Genomic DNA, 16,166 nt, shown 5'->3' on the forward strand with positions numbered 1-16,166 from the left:
ACATTATCCAGGAGTATATGACAGTTTCAAGGCTTCTGGAGTTGATGAGTTTGTGGCTCAGAAGCTCACAAGTGGAATGATGAGCTTATCATGTAGTTCTACTCCACAGCTCACTTTTACCCAGATGGCAAGATAGTCTGGATGTCTGAAGGCACTAGATACCAGTCCTCAGTTGTAGAATGGGCTAAGTTGATCAATGCCCCAAAAGAGAGTGAAGATGACTTGGATGTCTATGCCAACAAGAAGAAGGATCACAACACCATGGCACACATGTACAAGGAGATCCCAGATGCTGCTCTTGAGACACACAAGTTTGGATCTATACATTACCTTCCGTCAGGCTTGACAACTATCAACTGGATCCTCAGGCACACTCTCTTGCCAAAGTCAGGTGATCACAAGATGATCAGAGGCCATGCAATTAACTTGCTTCACATCTTTGATGTCCCACAGAAGTTCAAAGTCATGAGCCTAATAGTGGAAACCATAAAGAGAACAGTTGCAGATCAGAAGAGGAGTTGTGGATATGCCCCACAGATTTAGGAGCTGATTAACTCCAAGATGGGCACTGGCACATATCTGCTAGACAAGGAGCACCTGCCCATCTATCGAGACTTTGAGGACAACCAAGTGGTCATGAATGATGATGAACCATCTTCTGTGCACGTTCAAGCAAAGAGGGAGAAGGCAAAGGCTGAGAAAGCTGCAAAGATGCCAACCATGGAAGAGGCATCTCAGTATCTTCTAAAGAGCAAGAAGGATCAGCTTGGCTACTTGATGGCATCCACTCTAAGGATTGAGAAAGGGATGGCCACCCTGACTCAAAACCAGGAGAGCTTGGAAAGGATCATAGAGCAGAAGTTCTATGACATGGATGTGAAGGTAACTGAGATCCAGTCTGTTGTGGAGCAACTTCAGGATGATATGCAGGAGAGGAAGGGCAAGACAACAACTGATGCATTTGCCAGAGTGCCTAGAGCTCAGAGATCTGCTGCAGTGCCTGTTGCAGACAACAGAGCAACTTCATCTGCACCAGCTACAACTTCAGTGCCACCAGCTCCAGCACCTACTCCATCAGCTCCATCTACATCGACTGAAGCCTTCGTTCTTAGAGTTATCCGAACACCACCACCTGAAGACCAAGCCTGAGAGACGATTTAGTGCTATGCATTTTCTAGGAACTTTTTGGTAACTTGTTGCCAAAGGGGCATAAAAATGTATAGATCATAGGCTTCGAGAGAGAGCGTTGCTGTTTTTTATTCTCTCTTGCTTTGGTGGTTGAACTTTATTTGCTTTGCCTGTTTCAGATAAATTCTGTCTGTGTGATACTTGGATGATCATGTGTGTTTGATCATATGCTACATTAATGCTTGTTGGATGACATTATCATTTTATGCCTATATGATCATTCACTTTGCTTGGTGATGAGTGCATGTATTTAATTATTATCATTTTTAGCGCTCCACCAAGATGTATGTGACATGGAAGAGTAACCCATGAGCCTAATTGTCTGTGCATTTGCAGTCCAAAGCAAATCATAAACTATGCACAAATTTAGGGGAGCTCTTTCTTTTCACATACTTCTCAAAGCGACAATGTTTTTCACTCTTATTATCATTCGCCGAAGCTTTGATCTATATGTTGTCATCAATTACCAAAAAGGGGGGATTGAAAGTGCAACTATCCCTGGGTGGTTTTGGTAATTCGTAACAACATATAGCTCATTGAGCTAATGCTATTCCAAGATTAATATTTCAGGAAAAGCTCAATGAATGGCATGGCATGGATGAGGAAAGTGGACCCCTCAAAATACAAAGGATAAAAAGATTGGCTCAAGCTCAAAGCACAAGACTCTACATTTTATATTTTAGTGATCCAAGATCACATTGAGTCTATAGGAAAAGCCAATACTATCAAGGAGGGATGAGGTGTTGCTTGATGAGGATCTTGGTTCATAGTGCTTAGTGATATGCTCCAAAACCCTCAACTACCTTCCCACATCCACATATGACCTAAACCAAAAGTCAAACTCGGCCCCACCGATTCTTTCTATCCGGCGCCACTGAGTTCAGATGTCATAGCCACTGCCACAAACCCAAGACAAATTGGTCTCACCGATAGGGATCTCGGTTACACCGAGATGGGGTTGTAATCTCTTTGTTTCCCTTCGTAACGTTTCGGTCCTACCGAGATGAGCGATCGGTCCCACCGAGATTGCAATGTAAACTCTCTATTTCCCTTTTGTAACATTTCGTTCCCACCGAAATGAGCAAATCGGTCCCACCGAGTTTACCTGACCAACTCTCTGGTTAGCTTATTACCAAAATCGGTCCCACCGAGTTTGTGTAATCGGTCTCACCGAGATTATGTTATGCCCTCACCCTAACCATATCGATCCCACCAAGTTGCATCTCAGTCCCACCGAAAATCCTAACGGTCACTAGGTTTGCTAAATCGGTCCGACCGAGTCTCTCAATTCGGTCTCACCGAGATTGGTAAATTGTGTGTAACGGTTAGTTTTTGTGTGGAGGCTATATATACCCCTCCACCCACTCTTAATTCATGGAGAGAGCCATCAGAACATACCTACACTTCCAATACACATTTTCTGAGAGAGAACCACCTACTCATGTGTTGAGGCCAAGATATTCCATTCCCACTATATGAATCTTGATATCTAGCCTTCCCCAAGTTGCTTTCCACTCAAATCTTCTTTCCATCAAATCCATATCCTGTGAGAGAGAGTTGAGTGTTGGGGAGACTATCATTTGAAGCACAAGAGCAAGGAGTTCATCATCAGCACACCATTTGTTACTTCTTGGAGAGTGGTGTCTCCTAGATTGGCTAGGTGTCACTTGGGAGCCTCCGACAAGATTGTGGAGTTGAACCAAGGAGTTTGTAAGGGCAAGGAGATCGCCTACTTCGTGAAGATCTACCGCTAGTGAGGCAAGTCCTTCGTGGGCGACGGCCATGATGGGATAGACAAGGTTGCTTCTTCGTGGACCCTTCGTGGGTTGAGCCCTCCGTGGACTCGGGCAACCGTTACCCTTTGTGGGTGGAAGTCTCCATCAACGTGGATGTACGATAGCACCATCTATTGGAACCACGACAAAAACATCCGTGTCTCCAATTGCGTTTGAATTCTCCAAACCCTTCCCTTTATATTCTTGCAAGTTAAATGCTTTACTTTCCGCTGCTCATAGACTCTTTGCATGCTTGATTGAATTGTGTTGCTTTACTTCTGCTAAGATAGCTAAAATCTTCCAAAGACTAAAATTGGGAAAAGGATAGATTTTTAATTGGTCAAGTAGTCTAATCACCCTCCCCCTAGACATACTTTCGGTCCGTTGTGCTAAGATAGCTAGAAGTAATTTGGACGGCACCCGTTGTTTCGGACAAGACGTGGAATGTGATTGTTGGTGGAGGGGTAGTAAACCTTTACTTCTATCGCTTGGGAACCGCCACTAGCCTGTTTAGCATGGGAGATATTGATAACTGATGGTCGTGAAGTAAATGAGAAGGGTGCATGCCTCAAAATATCATTTACCTCTATTTTAATAATTGAGCTCTAGCACCTCTGCAAATCACTGCTTACCTCTGCGAAGGGACTATCTATTTACTTTTATGTTGTTTCATCACCTTCTAAAATAAGCGCCAAAAACTGAGAAGAGCACAGTTGTCATGATTTATGCATTGTGTGTAGCTAATGTTGGATGCATCATGACTGGATCTTTTCTACCATGAATTACAATGTTTAGTCGCTGCTTGAACTTTGGAGGTGCTCTGCATTTATGCACTACTAGGGAAAACCTTATACACAGAATCTTAGCAGCAGCGCGGCACAAAAAGAGGCGCTACTGCTAATTAGCAGTAGCGAGCTTATGAAAACCGCGCTACTGATGTAAATTTAGTAGTAGCGTGTGATGTCTAAACCGCGCTGCTACAAAAATCACCAACAGTACACACCAACCTATGTTTACCAGCAACGCGGCGCCACGAAGCGCGCTACTGCTAATGCAATAGGAGTAGCGCGCTTTTTAGTCACGTCGCTGCTGCTAATTTTGAAATTGTCCACACGGTTGGCCTGTTTAGCAGTAGCACGTGTGAGGAAAAGCGCTGCTGCTATGCTCTTAGCAGTAGTGTGTTTTTCCTCCCACGCTACTGCTAAGACGCAGCCCCACCACCTTTTTCCACCAGTCCTCCCGTCCCCCATCTCCTCTCCTCCCTTTCCCCTATCTCCCACATCCTCCCTCTCTCACTCTTCTTCTTCCTCAATACTTCTCCCCCCATTACTCTCCCTCTTCTACCTACCTTTCTCTCTCTTCATTACTCCTAGCTAATTACACCACCTCCATTAATGCTTCTTCTTTCTCTTTTTCCTTCCCCCTCCACTAGTTGAAGTTGTCTCCTCCCAAATTAACTAGCTAGCACTACAAAAAAAATACACTTCCTTAATGATACGTGTTTGTCACAGTAGGTCACTTTTTTTGTCATGCATGTACATCCATGACAAATTTATGACAGAATCAAGATAGTCATACCTGTGTTGCCGTAGAAGTTTTCCATGACATTACCAAAATTATCATCACGGAAGTGTCCACTTCCATGACAATAAATCACGCGTTAGAGAACTGCTTTCGTCAAGGGTGACCGACACGTGGCATCCACCGTAACGGAACGCCGTTAAGCTATCGGGTCGGGTTTTGGATCCGATAACCCGTTAACAGCCATGACCAATGGGGATTTTCCACGTGTAAAATCATAATTGGTTGGAGGAGACGCGTGTCAACTCATCCAATGGGCGAGATGCGCCTATGATATGTTGACACATGGACCGGCCCATGAAGTTTAATTGGGCCGGCCCAACTGAAGGCCCACAAGATTTTGCGAACCATAATGGGCCGGCCCAGCTAAAGGCCCACGAGATTTTGCGGACCATAATGGGCTGGCCCAGCTAAAGGCCCACAAGATTTTGCGGGCCATAATAGGCTGGCCTAGGTAAAGGCCCATAAGATTTTTGTGTGTCGTAATGGGCCGGCCCAGGTAAAGGCCCACAAGATTCTTGCGGATCATAATGGGCCAGCCCAGCTAAAGGCCCACGAGATTTCGCCGACATTAATGGGTCGGCCCAGCTATAGGCCCACAAGATTTTGAGTACCCTAGTAGGCCGGCCCATTAACTGCCTGCCATGTTTTGGGCCAAATGTCGGCCCATATTTGATCCGGTCCATTAATGGCCTGCCACGCTCCGGGCCTAATAGTGGCCCATATGAGATCTGGCCCGTTAAAGGCCTACCACGTTCTAGGCCAAATTACGGCCCAGATCAGGTCCGACCCTTTAAGACGCTATGGGCTCAAATATGGCCCATATCAGATTCGGCCCGTCAACTGGACACTATGCTTTTGGGCCCACTTGCTAAAGGCCCACTTAGTAATTCGGCCTGATATTAGTTTTGGCCTGTTAAGGGCCCGTTTAACATTTCGGCCCTATATTAATTTCAGCTTGTTAAAAGCCCGTCATATAGTTGGGCCTAACTACGGCCCGGTTTGCATCCGGCCTGCTCGCAGCCGATATCTGATTGGGCCAAACAAGGACCGAGACAATTTTTTGACCTGTTAAAAGCCCATGATTTGATTCGCACAATCGTGGGCCGGGGTTCATTTTGGGCTGCTGCCGGCCCGTGAGCTGATCGGCACGTTTCAGGCCCAACCTACATCGTGATTGCATGACGGCCCGATTATGTACTGTAATTTTACGGTTTGGCTGGTTTACTGCGAAGATAGGATATATATATAGTAAAATAACTGCAGCATCGTGAATAAGAAAAAACCTAGACTATACAATAAAGAAATTACGGCATATTACATCCACTGGGCATCAAAGTTCGCCACTATGATAATAAAGCACAAGCAGACAGTAGATTACATACACTGGGCATCAAAGATCGCCACCAGTGCAAATAAACACACCGACAAAATAGTATACAAAACCGACAGCACTTCAATAGAGTTCAAGAAAGGTTAGCCCTGCTGGGGAGCTACAGGGAAAGCAGCTGAGCAAGATGATGAGACTACGCTTGTTCAACACTTGTATCTTCCTCACTCTGAAAGATAAACGAGCAGACAGATGACAGGTTTTGCACATAAAAGTATTAGTGTTGACAATTCATCACATTTCTTACTGACAAATAAAGTGACACAGTTTAAATTTGCATTAACACAATATGGTATTGTTCAGGTCAAGACACGGCAGTAAATGACATTGTGAAGGAGTTGGCAGCTTCACGACACCACTAGATTACAGATCAAGAACTCATAAGTATCAATGGTTGGTGTGCTGTCAATTTATACCATTTCAGATTGGCAAACAAAGAGACGGTTTAAATAATAGAAGAATGATATGACATTGTTCATAGTTAAGACATTACAGAATATGACATTGTGCTATAGTGGGTAGGTTCACCACACCACTGGATTACAGATGAAGAACAGAAGCATACATGCAGTGCAAAAGAAGAACACTTGCTCTGTATAGTTTAATTTACATGGTATAAAGAAGGAACTTGGTTGTACAACTGAAAACTTAAATTGAGAAAGGACGAACTTTTATTTATGAACTACATATAATAAACTTTAAACAAGCAATTTTATGCAAACACCAAAAATAAACAGCTGTTGCAGTCATGCCTAACCAAATATATACAACAAAGTTTGAAGGCTTGAGATGGACAAACTTACATTATTGGTGAAGACAGGCTCTATAAAGGCCTTGTCCATGCTGATGGGGGGGGCAATTCAAGAAGTTTACCATAGAATCTTCTTCAAAAGCATTGCCTTTATTCTACATTTTGTTAAGAGTAAATATAGATGTGATAATATACGAAAAAATGGAGAATAATTAAGATAACATGAAGAGTGATGCTGCATAACCAAGTAGCAATAAATGTAAGTGCAGCAATACAGGCAAAAGGTACAGCCAAGAGCAATGCACATCTAAACTTCTTCAGTACCAACCTTATGGTAAGAGTAAATATAGATCTGATGTGTAGAAAATGGAGGGCAAAGGAAAATAAGCTGCAGAGTGATGGTACATGAACAACTACCTGTCATTATAAGTACACTGATAAAGGACAGCATGTACTTACAAGAGCTATGCAGAGCTAAAAAAACATTGGCATTGGATATATTCTACACTAATGTAACCATTCATACAGATCAGATAATTTGGAGTGGACAATTGATAAGCAAGCTATCATGCATACTGCTGTCACATAATGAACCAGGTATGTATGCAAGTACAATGATACAGGACAACAGGTACTAACAAGAGCAAAGCAGCGGGCAGCATATTTGCGATATCCTGTCGTTCTTGTCAAACCGGAGTTCTTCTTCGAGCAGATTTCCTGCAAAAAAGATCCGTAAGGCACGTGCAGAAAAGTAGAAGTTCAAATTGTCATGTGATTTCATAGACAGTACCTCATCCTGGGGACGAGACCAGTGCATAACAAAGTTTTTCCATTCAATGTCTTCTAAATTTAGCACAGGAGACTTCACCGGAAATTCGTTTATAGACTTGCCATCAAAGTGTGATTTCCTCAGGTAACACCGATACTGCAGCAATGCTTCCCTTGAAAAGCATAAGCAAGCTTTGCTCATCATGAATATCCAGATTGACCCTCGCCTAGTTACAACAATGTAATGTAAATCATTGATTTGTTCAATCAGCAGAAAACAGGAAAATAATAACCATGAATAATAGCACTTACACGTAAGTTGGACAGGAAGATGTGAAAATGGTGTTTGTCTTCACAATAATCTTCCCATGATGGGAATATATGCACGTAGTCCCTAACAACATTGAAAGCATTGTCTTTTAAACTGGGAATAAATGGAATGGGGTTCCAATCTGCAGGAATTGGCCGTCTCTGCAATTGGGATAGGTATTCGGCCAGTGGACTTGCTGTACTTTTTGCTGGAGTGGGATTTTTCTGTGGTACAGCTGGTGCTATGGCAAATGAAATCGTTATACCTTTTGCTGGAGTGCAGGTCCTGTGTGGTGGGGCTAGTGGTGTGGCCAGTGAAGTATGGGTACAGTCTGCCAGAGTCGGTCCTACGTTTTGTGTCACTGGTTGTACAGCCAATATAAGTGGGGTGCTGTCTAATGTCTCCAGCCCTACCATGTTTTTCAAGGACTTTGCTGGTGCTCCTTCAGGTTCGGCAATCACCCTCTTCCTTTTTGATGTCTGATGCACCAGAACAGCATTTGAGTGGGAAAACATGGTACGATGACAGATGGAATATGTATTGATAATGGATGGGCATGGCATCTTGACATATATGATGAGTAAACTAAGCAGATGGCGGTGCAACAAAGTAGAAGAAATGCAAGACAACATATGCAAGATACGCACAATCAATAAAACCTTGCCAAATTAGAACAGGCACCTTGATGGGTGAACAGGACATGCCATCTGCCTTTGACTCCTCGAGGTTAGAATAGTCATTAGGATGATATTCTGAACAAGAATCAACAGGTGGGGAGCGTACGAGTTTCATTGCTTCCAGAATGGCACTCAATGCCTTGGTGCCAATTTTGTAAGTCATTGAAGTGTTCCACAATATTCTTCTGATGCGCGGATTCTGATATTCGCTGTAATTGCGTATGATATCTGAGAACCATGAAAACATAAATAGTTGTGAGATTATCTTTGTAATGCAGATGATATTCTAATATAGGGGCGCCCCTGTAAACACTTGTGTGCTATCACTGGATTCTGATGAGAGAGCTCATGTGTGCTGTAATATGGTGCGTGCATTTATATAATCTGGCAGAAGTACACAAAAAATAGGCTCCAGAAGTAAGGATAGCTGGCAGATGATAGGTTCATAATATACTGTATAGAGAGTTTATTGCCAAACCATGATAACAAGAGCACACAGCAACTAGGCAGACCATAGTGTACATAACAGGGGTACACCATAACCAGGATATATAAATCGGGAAAGTGGAACTGGCTAGAAATTACGGTGTTGTATTGCCGCTAGTAATTGAAAGCCTATCGATCACATACAGGCCAGCTCTATCAGCTGTTAGACTACAGATGTCCCTGCTCCCCTTCCTGATAAGGAACATACTGTGCTTCCCATACAGAACACCGCACGGGCCGCCGACCGAACCACCGGCCCCACCGCCTGGGTTCCTCCGCCACCCCCACCCCCGCCCCCACCCGCGTCGAGTTTTCTTCGTTCGACGAGGCCACACCACCGCCCCCCACAACCACCATCCCCACCCGAGCCCCTTCGATCGCATCGGCGAACTCCGGCGAGCTCTGAAAAATCGACTGACCCAATTTTGAAATTTAGTCTACTGTGATTTAACTAGTGTGGAATATAAAAGGGGAAAACCATGAGCATTGCGAGTATGGTGTTGAGCGTGCCATGGCGGATCTGAAGGTGCAAACCGGACAAAGGTAACATCGCAACCAAGACAAGAAATCGGAGTAAAGTAGTGGCGATCTATTTTCTTGCTGCGATAAATAAGTTGAGCAGATACGAAAGAGTACCGCCTCTGGTGCGGCGCCGTGTACGCATCTGCTGAGAATTTGACGGTGTTGCGGTAGCGATGGCTGTCGACGGCGTGGAAGCAGATCTAGGAGGGTACACGGTGGCGGCGGGGCGCGGTGGACGAGACAGTCGTAGGAGCAGCGCCGGCAAGGTGGACGACGACGGGGATGAAGCAAGAGGACGGGATGCAAGGATCCCGGTCCGAAGCCGTGGATGAGAGAGGTCCATCTCTTGTATTGGACGGCGGTGTCGGGGTATCAGCTCCGGGATGGTGGAGGAGGACAATGGTGCATGGGGTGGCGGACGGCGGCGGCGGACGGAGGAGGGTGGGGTGGAGAGGGTGTTTTGGTGCCCACAGAGTACGAATGGGGAAAAGGGAGGTAGAGAGTAAGGGGGAACCATGTATTCAGGGCGCGCTTGTCTCAAATGCGAGGAAATTTACAAACTTAGCCCTCATTTCAAATTTCTACCACATCACAGCAACACTAGTCGGCTGGGGATAGGACGGTAATCTCGCATACACTGAATATTTGCCGACGAGAGTTTGTTTTTGGCGCCCACCGTGTATGAATATAAACCGGGGAGGGAGTCGATTTCGGCCGAGGACACACTGTCTTTCGGCTCCACCGTGTATGAATCCGGGTGAGAGGCGGTTACGTCATGTTTGGGTGAAATTACAAACCTACCCCTATCGAAACCTATAGAAATCCAGCATATAGGCTCTGCGTGGCAGGGATAGGCAGTAGTGATTTCCATCTCGCAGATTTTGGTTTCGGGCGGTTACTGCGACTTTCCCCACTTCGTTCAAATTTTGCAGAGTGCACGTTTACCGTGCCAACTCAATTCGAATCCCGTTTGTATTTGTTTTTTTTCGGGAAGGATCCATTTTCAATTGGAATTACATTCTATATACATCATTTTTTTATATATACTTTCAAAAGCACAACAAAGAATTCTACTCCTTTATATGTATAATATGATTTACAAATACAACGATCTCGAAATCTTAAGGTTGAATTCGAAATTTTTTAACCTAATTATGTTCTACTAAAATGTATGGATCAGTAATATCTACATATTAAATAACATAGATGTGCGTGAATTCATATGAGTATGCATGTTTGATAGATCAATTTTGGTTCGAGTATGGATTACATGTATCATCATCTCGAATTCAAATATTTGAATCCCTTTTTTGTTCACTCCTTTCACACCCATCTCTCTCGCATGCATGCTCCTTCAGGTAGCTATCACTCTCTTTTCTCCAGCTCACCTGCATGCTCACTTCATGTTGCTCCTATCCTCGCAAACATGGTCTCTCGAGGTCTCCCTTGAGAAGTGTCACACTCTCCCTATCATTATACATTACATGGTTTTCATTATCTCTCATGTCTTTACTATTCTCTCGTATCACTCGGTACCTAAGCTTTCTTTTTCACCGCCGAACACACAGTCTCCACTCGTCTTTCACTCTGTCTTTCTCTCTATGGGATTCTCTCACACACCCTATATGTCTCTACATATGACTCATACCACTAAAATTACTCTCTCTATCTCTCCTGTAGACACAACATTTGTTGCGGTCTCCTTTTCGTCTCCATCCCAGACTAACATTACTCATTTGTTTACCGATCAGACAACCCCGACTACCGTCTCCTCTCTCTCTCATAGACACACACACACAACTCCTGCTTCCACTCCCCTTCCCGACTACCGTCTCTCTCTCTCACACACAAAACTCTCGCTTTCGCACCCCGACTCGTATTTCTCTCACAAACATTTATCGACTAGCTAGCCTCTAGATAGGTTTATACACCCGCACACTCGTGCTTCCACCATCGCATACATGTCTCTCTCCCGCTCCTTGTATCTATGTAGATTTTTCTTCCCTTCTTGAGACATGCCCTCTCGATCGTGCACACACACACTATCACCTCATTTTAAGTTGATACCTATCGCACACACACTCCTTGTGTCTTTGTCACACATGCACTCCGTCCTCCTCCACTCGCCCTCTCTCTCACACACACATGGGCTTTTTGCAACAACTAGCAAGATGCCCATGCGTTGCACGGAACGTCAGGATGCATTTGTATGAGTATTTTATCTTGTGGGGGAAAAGGATGAACGAGGGAAGGCCTTATTAGCAAATGTGGATAGGGGTGTGGGCATCTTTTTGCAAAATTGCCATAGTTTCCTTCCTATCTGTCAGATATAGATCGGACAGCCTATATTGCAGGATGGCAGGCACACGATCATCACCGACAATGCTTATTATAAGAGTAGGGATAAAAAATAGAGTTGGTGATGATGGTGGGCCTGCCATCATGCAATGTAGATCATCTGATTTATATCTGACGGATAGGAAGGAAAATATGGCAATTTACCCGCACTCTTCACCACATTTGCAGATAAGGCCTTCCCTCGTTCATCCTTTTCTCACACAAGATCCTGATGTTCCGTGCAACGCACGGGCATCTTGCTAGTAAGAGTAGAAATTAGACATATACCACTTCTCGAATCTTGAAACCAACAACATTCCTCCCTTATCTCATCAAAACCGCCAAAGGAATATATTTTGAGTGAAACATAACATATTTTTAGTGATATACGTATTTCAAAGCTAGACTTTTTTTTCTATCAAATTGGTGAATATGTATTAATCCAGTGGCAGAGACAGGCCTGGGGCAGCTAGGGCTATAGCCCCAGGCCTAGAAACAACTTCCTTTGTAATTTCTTCATGCAAAGCATAGAAAATCATAGAAGTTTATCACTCAACATAGCACAGCCCTAGGCGTAATTTGCATCTAGCTCCGCCACTGTATTAATCTACTTTGATTGTGTGGCAAAGCATTGGCACATTGCTAGTAGTTATTATAATTTTTTGGACACAAGACAAATGGTGGAGTACATATACGAAGAGAAGAGGCGCACGCATGCAGTCGGCCTCTCGCTGTCTCGCACACATGAGTGTTACGTAAAGGCGACGTTAACAAATAAACTCTAAAACCCTAGGGCCACAATTGATGCATTCGCGGGTACCGGGTACGTGGTTGAGCACCTTTGTAGGAATAGTCAGCTCGCGTGATAATTTGATCCGTAGGAGTTGATGGTCGGGACCACAGGTGAACGACTTGGAGCGCGGTGGCTCGCCAGTTGCCACAGATCGAGTAGCCATGTTTAAAATATTGTTTTTTAGCGGGGTTAAGAGTTCCGATTTTCAATGGCGCGTTATAAGTAGTAAGTAGTTTCTAGAACGATTGGTATGGATCGAAAATGGAATTCATTGTACTACGTACCTCCTTGCCGTATGGTTGTATGGTTTGTTTTTTTCGATGGAGGTTGTATGGGTTTATGTTGTGAGATGTTGAACCTGGTAGTTCTAGGGCAAATACTATGGTTTTGATTTAGATGCTAGTTTTCTTTAATGAAAATCGGAAGGGGAAACCCTTCTTCGATTAAAAAAACTACTACCTCCATTGTGGTTCACTACTCCCCATCGTACTTTGGGTCAAAGTTTGTCCACGAACTTTACTTGTAAAATGTGAATGGAAAACGAGATTTTGTTATACCCAAACAAAAAATGACTGGAGGGAGTGATTGCTCTAACACGGACGCGACCTCTCATAGCGCACGCATTGAACCGACGCGCCGGCCAAGAGGGCCGCACTCGCTGCAGGCCCGGCTGAGCACGCCTCCTCGCCGCGTGCAACCAGCTTAAGACTGCCCCACCTACCTTCATTGAATCCGCGTGTGTGCCGGCAACACGTCCTTCTGTGAGCCGGCAGGCATTTTAGAACACAAAAAATGACTAAAATATAATTAATTTACGCATGGTCTTGACTTGTTATGCTCGCACTCGTAGTAGGAACTAGTAGAGGATTTTCTTTATTTATAACTCTCCTCACATTTTTTTGGCTTTGAAGTGAAACATGGTTGTGGAAATTATGTATGAATGTGCAGATATCTGTGAACATGAGTTTGATGTGGAAGTTGAACTTGGAATGTCGGGCTTGCGCGTGAACTATACCATGTCGAATGCTTCGTCTATTATTGTTTGGAAAGTAATTGTTGTTATTACATGACCCAAAAAAACATTTTGTGCCACATTAGTAGATGCACGGACATCACAACATGCATGCTGACTGGATAAACAATTGAACCTAGCTATTATGAAGGAAATTTTGTATTGACAACAGTTTTAGATAGCAGGAGACGCCTAGCCTACTCTGCCTCTGCTAGCTTATTTCTGGCTTCTTCCATCCCTTCTTTGGCTTGGGTGAAGAGAGCATCTGATTGCTCTTTTCACTTCTTCAGGAACTCAGCTACATTCTCAAGGGCTGCTGCACGCTTTCTTTCAGCCTTTACTAATGCCAAGAGGACACGAACAGCTGACGACTCCACCTGGCTTGTGTGTAATCCAACATCATCTGGGAATTTGCACCTTGTGTCTAATCCAGCATCATTAGGGAACTGGCACCTTGTGTGTAATCCAGCCTCATTTTGGAAACATGATCTCGAGGTTAACCATACTTCCCTCCTCGCAGGAACTGCATCCTGACATGAAGTTACTTCTTTTTTAGATCAATACTCAGAGCAACCTAGATCCATTTAGTAGAAGCCAGATAAACAGAACTTGGAGAAGTGAATTCAAAAGGAAAAAATAAATAAAAACAGAATACAAGGTGAGAACACCCACTTCCTACATCAAGCTAAAAACGAAAGCATTAGGATGATTAAGACTCTTCTTATTACACATCGAAGAACACCACGCTTAAGAGAAACAGAAACTACAACATATACACATCGAAGAACACGAGGCTACACGAAAGTAATTGAAAGGGTGTTACTTACCAAAGGTCGTTTTACAGGTTCGGTGCAGCTCCTCTTTAACTTGCCATGCTCCTTGAGATGTCCCGAATATCCCGTGTTTGGTCTTCATTGATCGTCTGCATGTTCGCACTCGTGGTTTTAAAATCTCAACATGGCAAGAAAAATATACTACTAGTAATACTCACGCATCTTGTGGGCAACATTAAAGCACTCGTCTGCCATGTTAGAGCATCTCCAATAAGATAAACTACTCATACAAATGCATATTGATGCGTGCAACGCATGGGCATTTTTCTAGTTCTAAAAACCTTTCCATCATTTGCCACACTACTGGATGCAGATGAAAAACCCACCCAAGCACAGCGCTATACAGGAGAGACGCACAATTACAAGCTGATATTCTGTTGGACAATGGAGGCTATAACCAATTACTCTTACGGGAACAATAGCACCCATGAAATTTGAAGGGTAGGTATGAAACTGCACATGTACTGCTAAGTGATTCAATACACACATTACCAATCGAGGAGGAGAACGATGGTCGCGGCGGCCTCTGTGAGTCATGGTTGGCAACGGGAGTCAGTTCATTGTCCACGATGGTGGTACTTCTGCGCTTGGCGTCAGCTTCCGGGAAGCAGATCCGAGACCGTGGAAGACGATGCCGGGGAAGAGGCTCCGTGTACGACAACGACGGTGGACCGGCTCCAGTGTGGCGTACGAGGTCGTCGATAAGGCAGATGCGCTGCGGTGGACGAGTGCGCTGATGTAAAGGGGAGGAGCACGAAGGCTGCGATGCCGTGGAGAAGTCTATTTTGAGGTGGGGATAGAAAATGGGGAGTATTCAGGTGTACTACTCTGGGTGCCGGGGTGGGGTTGGCTGGATAGGGTGAACCTGAAGTTACGAAAACAGCCCCCTACCAAGAGTCATGTGTAGGCCTGTTCCGAAAGCTATGACGGTAACTTCCCACTGCTCGAATCAGGGTCGCGGGAGATTTTCCCGCAGACCTCAAAATTTTGTGACACTGGACTCCCCATGTGGCGTGTTGAGTGATTCGGCTAAGCAACTAGAGAGTAGTAGTAAACTCTGCATATTAGGTTTGACCGAAGTCAAACTTCCTAAAGTTTGACCAAGTTTATAGAAAAATATAAACATTTACCATAACAAATATGTATGATGTGAAAGTACATTCAATAATGAATCTAATGGTATTTATTTGTTATTGTATATGTTAATATTTTTTTATAAGCTTTCTGAGAGTTTACAAAACTTGACTTTGACCAATGCTAATACGCGGACTTAAATAAAAACAGAGGGAGTACACATTTGTTTTCTTAGTTTGTAATGAACTAATCATTTGTTGAAATTGTAAAATAAATATATTAGGCTATTGACTTCGAATGTAATGGTCTATACAATTCAATAGTTACAATCATTGTCGAATCCCAAGATGTATACAAGGTCTATAGTACTTCACAACATGCTCAAACTCACATAATCCCAGTCAAATGAGAATCTAAATGCATTTCATAGTTATTACTTTGTAGGATGCAACAAGAACAACCATAACTCTACATCAGCCATTATAGAAGCAACATTTTGACATATCCCAATGTGTGAATGAAACGTGCAGAGAGAGCTTTTGAACATGGAGCAGATAGGGCGGGAAAGATTGTATGTATGTGGACAAGAGAGTAGGAATCAAACCTAACGAGACAGAGAGCGAGAGAGAGAGAGAGAGAGAGAGAAAGAGAGAGGAAGAAGTTAGGTCT

The sequence above is a fragment of the Triticum urartu genome, chromosome 1A (assembly GCF_056163025.1).
Source record: "Triticum urartu cultivar PI428250 chromosome 1A, HENAU_Tu73, whole genome shotgun sequence".
NCBI classification, from domain to species: Eukaryota; Viridiplantae; Streptophyta; class Magnoliopsida; order Poales; family Poaceae; genus Triticum; species Triticum urartu.